Here is a 10,375-nt window from a genome sequence, read left to right as displayed (position 1 = left end):
TTCTATGTATGTGGTACTGAAAAAGCAAACCTGGGTCTTTGTGCATGCTAGGCTAGCACTCTACCACCAGGCCAAACTCCCTGCCCACTTTATTTTTTATTTTTATTTTCTTTTTTTTTCCATATATTTTTTTATTGTGATTAATAGAAGGGTTACATTATATTCACCAGATGGAAGGTGTATTACTTCACAAACATTGATACCCTTTCTCATGTTTTTCTTTTCTTCTTTTTTTCAAGTTTATTTTTTGTCAGTTATGAAGCTTGAACTTAGAGCCTGTCCCTGAGCTTTTCTATGCAAAGGTAGTGCCCGACCGACCGCTTCTGGTGGTTAATTATAGATAAGAGTCTTTTTGACTTTCCTGCCCAGGCTGGCTTTAAATGGTGATTGTCAGATCTCACCCTCCTGAGTAGCTAGGATTACAGGTGTGAGCCACTGGCTCCCAGCTTATTAGTTTTTAATTTTTTATGTTTTAATTGTTACTGTAAAGGTGCTGTACAGAGGAACTACCTTTCTTTTTGGACAATGTCACCCCTTCTTTCACTTTCTGTTTTCCCACCCATCCCCCCAAACTGTATTTTCAACATAGTGTCTGTCTGCTGAGTACCAGTATCACTTTTGTTCACCCTTTGTCCCTCCATTACATCGTGTTGTTTTTGAGGTAGGATCTTATTTCTATGCCTGGGCCAGCCTGGGATGCAACCCTCCTCGTTCTCCCCATGTCTTTGGGAATGACAGGAGAATGCTGCTGTTTCCAGCCCTTCTGCTTCCCCTGTAGTGGATAACATGCACATGCCATTGGTACAGCACTGGAGATGGGTGTCAAACTTTTATGCTGGGGCTGGCTTTGAACCGCAATCCCAAGTACCTAGGGCCAGAGGCTTGAAGCACTCTGCTCAGCATTTGACTCCCTACTATGCAGTCGTTGTTAGAATTTTGTGAAGTTATTGACCATGCGGGCCCTGGTTTATCTGTCTATATAATGAGGGCACGATGACAGCATTCACTTCAAGGGCTGTGTGAGGACCGAGGGCTCTGCCTGTGGGTAGCACCGTGCTGGTCCTTGGTGGTAAATGCTTATGTGTTCTAGCAGCCCTGGCTGGTATTAATTCAAGTCTTTAGAAAACATTACACTGGAGAAACCCGAGTCCATTTGTTTGCAAACTTTCCCCTTTTTGTTTTTAGCAGAGATACTCTGCATTGCTCAAGAGAAATTTTACTTGGAGTCCCAGCTGTTCAGAGAGGATGGAAGAGGGGGGTTCCTGACCCACCTGCTCCCCTGTCTCTGTGCCTGCGTCCCTAAGGGGGCTACTGGAGCATAATTTTAAAAATCCCTGCTCAGTTTGTTCCCTCTGGCTCGCAGACAGGGAAACCAGGACTCAGAGAAGGGGAAAGGAACAGCCCAGAGTGAGCCTCTCAGCCTGGCCTGGAACCCAGATCTCCCTGTTTTCGTAGTACAAGACAAGAGCGGGAGCTGGGAGAAAAGCTAAGACCAGAAGCCTCTTAGGGGACTGGGTGCATTGTGGCGGCAAGCCATTAACATGCAAATGAGATGCAAATGGATGCAAAACAGCATGTTTTATGCTAATTTGCAGAGTCAAGAGCAACGATATTTTTGGTAATAGGGCAGCAGTCCTGGTCCCTGGGCATTGCCGAACACGCGTCCTTTTTTTTTTTCTTTCTTTCTTTCTTGCTTTTTTTCTTTTTCCCTTTCATTATGATCAGACCCATAAATCTTAGTTTGGCTGCTACCCCACCCCTTTTTGCCTGAAAGCTTGGCTCCTGTCATCCTTAAGGGCTCCCATGCCAGTCCCCTGGTCCAGCCCAGGCCCAGGCCTGGGCAGGGAGTCAGGACTCAAGAGCCACCAGGCAGAGCCAGGGACGAGCCAGGGATGGGTCTAGTCTGGAAGCTACTTTGGGGGAGGCCTTGTCATCTCCTGTGGCCACTGCTGCCTTGGCACCATTGTCTGTGTAGGGCAGGCAAACACCTCTAGTGTCCCAGGTGACTTGCCTTGTGCTTGTTTGTTGTCCTCTTACTGCTAGGACCTGTGAGGTGAATGTTACTGATGGAGGAGAGCTGGATGGCGCATGAGGGTCTGGGCAGTGGCTTAAAGCCACTCCTCACAGCTGCTGTTGCAGGCCACCTTGGGCCTCTGTGCTGTATCAGCCAGTCCAGTGACAGGGTTCAACTTAACTCCAGCCTTATGCTTCTGGAAAAACAGCTCCCAACGTTTGTTTCCCCAAATCCCCCTAACCCCTTTAATTTTGTCCACTATAAGGATCTTGGGATTGATACAATGGGGCTCTACCATTTGAGCCATACCTCAGGTTATTGTTGGTTGTTTTGGAAATGGAGTCTTCCTTAAACTCTTCTGCCTTGGTTGGCCATAAGACACGATCCTCTGGATCTCAGCTTCCTGAGTAACTAGGATTACAGACATGAGTTTTCTATCCTTTTCGATTTAGAAAAACAGCTTGCCAAGCTCTATTCCCCTATGACTTAGCTAACACTGCGTGTTCATTTTACCAACTTCCTAAGACCAGGGCTGACTGGTTTTCCCCTTTACCTTTCCGCTTTCCCCACTTTCCCCTGAGCTTGCTGGCAGGCCGGTCGCTGTCCAGGACTCTCCCGTTTTCCATTCTTTGTTCCATGGCTGCTTTGCTCCAGGGACTCCTTGAAACTACTCAAATCTCCTCCCCAGCTTTTGCAGACACTTCTTTGGATTGTAGGGAAATCTCAATTCTTAAGCTCCCCAACCTGTATCCTGGCTGCGACTTCCTAGAAGAGCCAAAGGCAAATCCAAGCTGCCCCGACACTCTCAATCCAGCGATCTGGGGGTGGTGCAGCTCATTACCGTAGTGCAAGAGAAGTGATGCCATCTTCCCACCTGTCCGGTACATTTCGACCTTAATGCTTTGTACCTGAGGCCTTGGGTCAGGTAAGAAAGAGCCAGGTGACTTCGGGCCCATTCTGAAAACCCTGAGATCCTGGGCAAAGTGGACACTCTCAGGCCGCGGGGAGACCAGCCAAGGAAACGACCAGCCGCTGGAAACAACACCCCAGCGCTGAGCGCACGCCCCACAATCGTCAGCCATTGTGCGTCCCAGAGGGGAGAGGGATGCCCAGGGAGGGAGGGATGGAGAGAGGGAGGGATGAGCGCTCGGCCGGGAGGGGAGGACCTTTAGGGGAGGGGGAACATCTGAGAGGGGCGCCCAGGAAGTAGAGAGGAGAGGGGCGTCCAGGGAAAGGAAGAGAGCCCAGGGTGGAGAGGGGCCCCGGGGGAGGGGAAGCGCGCCCGCGGAGGGGCCAGGCGCGGGGGGAGACACAGCGTGGACGGAAGCGGGGTTAGAGCGCCACGCGCGTCCGCAGCCCTCGGCCCAGCGCTGGGGGCGCCCCGGGACCCCTTCCCCACCCCTCCCCGCTTCGGGATGGCAGGCAGGGCAGGGAGGGGGCGCCCTCTTCGTTCCCCGCTCCCCGCCGCCCGCCTTTGATTGTAAGGAGCAGCGAGTCGCGGAGCAAATTAACTTTTTGCACACTTCATTATGCGCCGCCCCGCGTCCCCCGGGGCCGCGGCCCCGCCCCCGCCCGCGCCGACGACTTGATTGGGCAATTAATCTTCGCGCCCCGCGCCCCGCGCCCCGCAGGCCCTGGGCCTTTGTGCGCCGAGCGCGGGCCGTGGGCCGGGCCGGCCGCTGGGTCTGCGAGCGCTGATAAGGCGCCCGCGCCGCCCCGCCTTTGTCAGGCCCCGGAGCCCGGCCGCGCCGTCTCGCACCCCGTCGGCGCGCCCCCGCCCCTTGGGCTCCGTCCATCTGTCTGAGCTGCGCGATCCCCCGGCGGCCGGGCTGGGGGAGGGGTCCTGCTCTCGGGCAGGGAGCCAGCCACGCCCCCTCCCACCCTCCATCCGGCGCCCCATGTGTCAGAAGTGACCCCCTTCGCGTCGCCCGAGAGACACACGCGCGCACGCACACCCGCGCGCACACCCGCGCACGCGCGCGGGGCTGCCCAATTAAGCGGTGCGGACTAATTAAGGAGAGGAGAGCGCGAGGCCTAGCAGCAGTTTGAGCAGTTGGGACGGGAGGGGGAGGAGGGGTGTCCCCAGCAGGGTCCAGAAAAGGAGGAGCCCCTGCCACCCATCCTGCACACCAGGTGTGCAACGCCTGGTTATTGGCTCCGACGGCTGGGGTGGGGGAGGGGAAGGCAGGGTCCCTGGGAATTCGCCCGACACACACGGCGCTGCCTCTTTGTGCATTTCCCGGGGTTTTGCCAGCAGCTGCCAAGCCCCCCTCCAAAGGCAGCCTGTGATGATCCAGGTAACGCTGAGAGCTGGATATTTTAGGGTGTCTCAAAGACGGTTCCCACGGGGCGGGGGGGGGGGGAGTGTCGCCAGGCATCACAAAGTGCCAAGGGTGGGGTGTGTGTGTGTGTGTGTGCTGATGAGCTGACACATATTGGCACAGGGCTGGAAAGCTAGCCAGTGCTCACCAGTGTTGTTTCCTCGTATTATCTGCTGCGTTCCCTGCACAGGCACCTTGCAACCGAAAACCCATGGTGCTAGGTGGAGGCCTGGAATTTAGTCTCCACTTAGGCCAGCCAGGAAGCAACCTGGGACTGGAGTGTCTGGGTAGGAAAGAGGTCTCCCTTAGATCCTGCGAGGGTGTGTGTGAGAAGGGGACATTGTGAGGCATCCTGCAGACCGGGCTGAGAACCTGTCACCCATCCAGTCCCACAGCAAAAGGGATGCACTGTGTATTTTGTGTGGGTTCTGCAGAAGGAGCTCTTAGGTGCTGGAGACATCGTGGGCAATGCAGGAGTCATGGTGCCTGGCAGGCTCACACTCTTAGTTTGAAAGGAAGATGACACGTGAAATCAACACGTGAGATGGGTGGCAGGTCAGTGGGTCCTGAGAGTTGTAGACAGAGGCCAGATGACTGGTTAGGTGGGTGGTCCCCTCACTGGAACCCCCATCCTCCTTTGTTAGGGCAGTGAAGGCCAACAGTCCTGGGTGCGGAGACATCCAGCTTCTGCCTGTAGCCTGAAGTGTTTGTTGCCTGGCCTTTCCAGCCTAGCCCCTGAAATGATGTCCCCTCCCACTCCACAGCCGGGGGAGGAGGGGCCTGGAGTGGGTCCCCGCTGATAATGACAAGCTCCAGTCTTGCATGACCACAATGCCTCATGGGCCCATCCTGTCCAGAAGGGGCCTGCAGAGCAAGAGCTGAATTAAAATGGAGAAATGACGCTTCCTCCCCTCCCCCTCCTTTGCTGTGCTCCCCCTCTCGCTGTTGAAGTCAGGGTGAATTCTCTCCATCCTGCCTGTCTAGTAGGGTTTATGGGGTGGACACCTCCTTGTGAGTACTAAAGTTAGGGGACACCTAGAACCAGGAGATGGGATACAAACCAGTGTTATTTGTGTCTGCTCCTCATCCCCCCACTCCATACACAGTAAATGACTACTTCCTAATCGGCTCCCCCACCCCAATCTTATGTTCTGCCTCTAACCATCCTGTCATTCCAACATTGCAGCCTTCTGACTTTCCAGAATCTTTACATCCTGTACTGCTTACTTAAACATTCTGGATTTTCCATGATAGAGGTCTTTATGTGCAGAGTTCCTAGGCTCAGATACTGATTGTGTCGGATTTAACCCATTCAAGAAAGAATGGTGAGGCTAGGAGTTTGGCCTAGTGGTAGAGTACTTGCCCAGCATGCACAAAGACCAGGGTTCGATTCCTCAGTACTACATATGTAGAAAAAAAAATGGAAGTGGTGCTGTGGCTCAAGTGGTAACAGCTCTAACCTTGAGAAGAGCCCTGAGTTGAAGCCCCAGGACTGGCAAAAAAAAAAAAAAAAGGAAAAAGGAACAATGGAGAAAGACCCCCACAGACCCATGTAATGATCACTTGCAATCACATTTAATCGCTGCAAACAGTATTTTTTGAGAGTTTCTAAGTGCTAGATTGTTCCAAATAAAATAAATATTATGTTAGGACATAATGTATACAGGAAAAATCTACGGACTAAAGGAGGTAAAATTAAAATTGATGCTGAAGACAGGACTAAGGAGCCAGGCGCCAAGGCTCACGCCTGTAATCCTAGCTGCTAATAAGGCTGAGATCTGAGGATCAAGGTTCAAAGCCAGCCTAGGCACAAAAGGCCCTGAGACTCTTATTTCCGATTACCCTCTAGAAAACAGGAAGTAGGTCTTGGTTCAAGGGTAGGGCGGTAGCCTTGAGCTAAAGAGCTCAGGTTCAAACCCCATAACCCCCCCAACCCCCCCCCACAAAAAAACAAAACAAAACAGGACTAAGGTGATGCTTTTCTTTCTCTTCCTCCTTCCTTCCCTCCTCCCTCCCTCCCTCCCTCTCTCCCTCCCTTTCTTTTCTGCTTGCAGGGCAGGGAGTAAGCTACTGTGCCTGACCTCTACTTGTTCTTTCAACTACTGAAATTTCAATGGAGAATTATGGATTCATTTTATTTTGCAGTTCTATCCATTCCTTTATGCATTTTTGAATCTCTGCTATTGAGTATAAACATTTCAATTTTTTTTGGCCAGTCATGAGACTTGAAATCAGGGCCTGAGCACTGTCCTTTGACTTTTCTCAAGCCTAGAGATCTACCACTTGAACCATAGCACCACTTCCAGCTTTTTTCTATGTATATGGTACCAAGGAATCGAACCTGGGTCTTCATGCATGCTAGGCAAGCACTCTACTACTAGGCCAAACTCCCGGTCCCAACAATTGGAATTTTTTTTTTTTTTTTCCAGTCCTGGGCTTGAGCTCAGGGCCTGAGCACTGTCCTTGGACTTTCTCAAGGCTAGAGCTCTACCACTTGAGCCTTGGCACCATTTCCGGCTTTTTTTTTATATGCACTTTGATTAATTGACCTCTATCATTCTAAGATGACCTTATCTGTTTCTGGCAATAGTCTTTGCTTTGTTTTTGTTTTTTTTTAAATATTTTTTATTGTAATTAATAAAAGGGTTACATGATATTTGCCAGATAGAAGGTGCATTAATTCACATACATTGATACCCTTTCACATGTCTTGGTAGTCTTTGCTTTGAAATCAGCTTTGTAGCCGTGAGAGCATGGTGTCTCACACCTGTAATCCTAGCTACTCATGAGGTTGAGATCTGAGGATCAAGGTTCAAGGCCAGCCTGGGCACAGAAGGACTTGAGACTCTTATCTCCAATTAACCTCTAGAAAATGGGAAGTAGGGCTAGGCTCAAGGGTAGGGCGATAGCTTTGAGCTGAAGAGCTTAGGGACATCCCCCAGGCCCAGGGGTAGGGCAGTAGCTTTGAGCTGAAAAGTTCAGGGACAGCGCCCAGGCAGAGTTTAGGCCCTGTGACCTCCCTCCCCCTCAAAAAAAATCAACTTTGTGATATTAAATTAGTTACACTGTTTTTTTTTTTTTTTTTGCCATTCCTAGGCTTGAGCTCAGGGCCTGAGCACTGTCCTTGGATTTTTCTCAAGGCTAGAGCTCTACCACTTGAGCCTCAGCACCACTTCTGACTTTTTTCTATGTATGTGGTACCGAGGAATCGAACCCGGGGCCTTCATGCATGCTAGGCAAGCACTTTAACCACTAGGCCAAACTCCCGGCCCATGACTTTTTTCTATGTATGTGATACCGAGGAATCGAACCCGGGTCTTTGTGCATGCTAGGCAAGTACTCTTACCACTAGGCCAAACTCCTGGCCCTACACTAGTATTGTTAAATTAATGTTAATGTAAGATGTTTCCCCCCCCCATGTGCTCAGTTTTGGATGTTTTTTTTTCTGCTGTTCAGTCAGCATATTTTAAATTTCACATATTATAATTCCATCTCTAGAAATTCAGTCTGGATCTTTCTATATCTTGCATGTCTTTCCTAACTTTAGAACATAGAGAACTTGAATACAATGCTTTTGAACTCAGAGCCTTATGCTTGCTAGGCAGGCAGTCTACCATTTGAGCCATGCCTCTGGTCCTAGAAGACAGTGTAATAATTGATTTAATGTTCTTGTCCATCCCTTCTGTGCCAGTTTCAATTGGTTGAAGTATGTCTCTCTGCTTCTTTGCATGCCTGGCATACTATTTTGGATGCTAGGCATGGTAAAATTCACTATTTGTTGTGTGTCGGATATTTTTCTATTGCTATACATCTTCTCAAATTTTTCTCTGAGATACAATTCTTGCTTTTATGATTTGCACAGTGGGTCTGTTCTGTTAAGGGCTAATTTATTTCCTACTCTTGAGAACTCTAAGCAGTGCTTAGGGATGAGGACTCTGTTGGGGACAGTTTCAGTCTGAGTTGAATTTCAGGCACTATTCTCCATTCTCTTCAGGTTCTGTCAGCCTGGGTAGCTCTGTTATGCAAGAGCCTCAGCCCGGCTTCAAGGGGACTTTGCCCTCATCTCTGGACTTTTTCTCTGTGCATTCCTGCAGACTCTGCCTTGTTGTCCTTTCTGGACGCTCCTCTTCATTCTCCTAACTCAGGGAACCTTCTAGGGCCTCCCTCTGCACTAGGATCTGAAAATTGACCCACACAGTTGACTGGGACCCTGTCAGGACTCGCCACTTGTCCTTCTGTCTCATAGTGGTCGCTATTCTTCCTTGCTATGCCAGTGACTAAGACACTACCAAGTCGTCGTCGTCGTCGTCTTCGTCTTCTTCTTCTTCTTCTTCTTCTTCTTCTTCTTCTTCTTCTTCTTCTCCTTCTCCTTCTCCTTCTCCTTCTCCTTCTCCTTCTCCTTCTTCTTGCCAGTCCTGGGGCTTGAACCCAGGGCCTGGGCACTGTCCTTGAGCTTCTTTTGCTCAAGGCTTAGTGCTCTAAGCCACAGCGCCACTTCCCGCTTTTTCTGTGTTTGTGGTAATGAGAAATTGAACCCAGGGCTTCATTTATGCCAGACAAGCACTCTACCACAAGCCACATTCACAGCCCATGGGAGGGGAGTTTTTATTTATTTAATTTTTTTTGTCAATCATGGGATTTGAACTCACAGCTTGCTCCAAGCTAGTGTTGTACCATTTTGAACCACTGCTCCAGTTTTCTGGTGGTCAATTGGAAATAAGAGTCTCAAGGACTTCCCTGCCCCAGATGGTCTTGAACCACAATCCTCAGATCTCAGCCTCCTGAGTAGCTAAATTATACATACTTGTCATGTTTTAGACCTGGCACATGGCCCTGTGACTTGCAGGGCTCAGGATGGCCCAGGTTTTCCTCTCACCCTGTCTCTCCCCTGACTCCCAGTGACCTCCTCCAGTGACCTTAGACTTTTCTCTTCTTCATGTTCGCGCCCTTGCTAAATTCTAATAAAGCCAGCCTGTGTAATCAGTAGGATTTTATTGGTACACCAGAGCGTGACTTCCACCCAGAAATAAATTGGCTGTAATCCCTAAGGGATTCCAGGCCTCCCCTGGTAAGCCTTGAAGCCCCAAATCTCAATGTCTCCTACACACTGCGCCCCCCCCCCCCCCCCCCCGCCAAGACCCCAGGTCTGACAGAGGGGTGAGCAGTGTCACCTGTGGTGCAGGTGGTGGGTTGTGCTGACTGCTGGGGCATTGGCGTGGTCAAGACTGGGAGCTCCTGGCCTTGACCTCATCTCCTTGCCTTTGTGCCTCTGGCAGGCTGCTGGTGTCCAGGCAGTGAAAGAGTCTGCACGTGTAGGGTGATTTCTCCAGCCAGGCTGTGGAGCTGCAGGCTCCAATTTTGCATGAGGGACTGATGAGCTCCAAGATGGAGGACAGTTCTCATTCATTGTCAGTTCCAGGTCTGGACCTGGGCACCATCTCTGAGGTTTTTTTTAACTCAAGGCTAGAACTCTGTCAGTTAAACCACAGCTCTACTTCTGGCTTCTTGGTGTTTAATTGGAGATAAGAGTCTCATGGACTTTCCTGCCTGCGCTTGCTTTGATCTGTGATCCACAGATCTCAGCCTCCTGAATAGCTAGGGGTATGCCCAGCAGGACACCTCTTTTCTGACTTGGGCTTCTTCCTTTCAACTGGACGTGACAGGACCCTGCAAGGCTGTCAGCAGGAATCCCCATAGCCCTCAGTTCTTCACCCCAGCTTCCCCTCCCGGGCTCTGAGCTTGGCTGGGTCTCAGGCCCCTTTCCTTGGAAATTCCTGTAGCTGGCCTGAGCCTGGTTTGTGGTTCAGAGGGAAACAGAGGACAGGACAGAGGGCAGCTTTCCCCTCTCCCAGCCCCAAGGATGGACCTCCCTGCCTCCTTCAAGACTTCTTACTCCTTCTTGCGAGGTGCAGTTTCTTCTTCTACCTCCCCCACTTCTTTCTTCTTCCTCTTTACTCCCTGTCTCCTTCCTGCCTTTCCTCTCAATTCCCTCTCCTTTCCCACCTCTGTGTCTTCACAATTCCAATCCCAGTTCTGCCCC

This window comes from Megascapheus bottae, chromosome 18 (assembly GCF_031878675.1).
Source record: "Megascapheus bottae isolate mThoBot1 chromosome 18, mThoBot2.hap1, whole genome shotgun sequence".
NCBI classification, from domain to species: Eukaryota; Metazoa; Chordata; class Mammalia; order Rodentia; family Geomyidae; genus Megascapheus; species Megascapheus bottae.
This window is presented reverse-complemented; position numbering follows the sequence as displayed.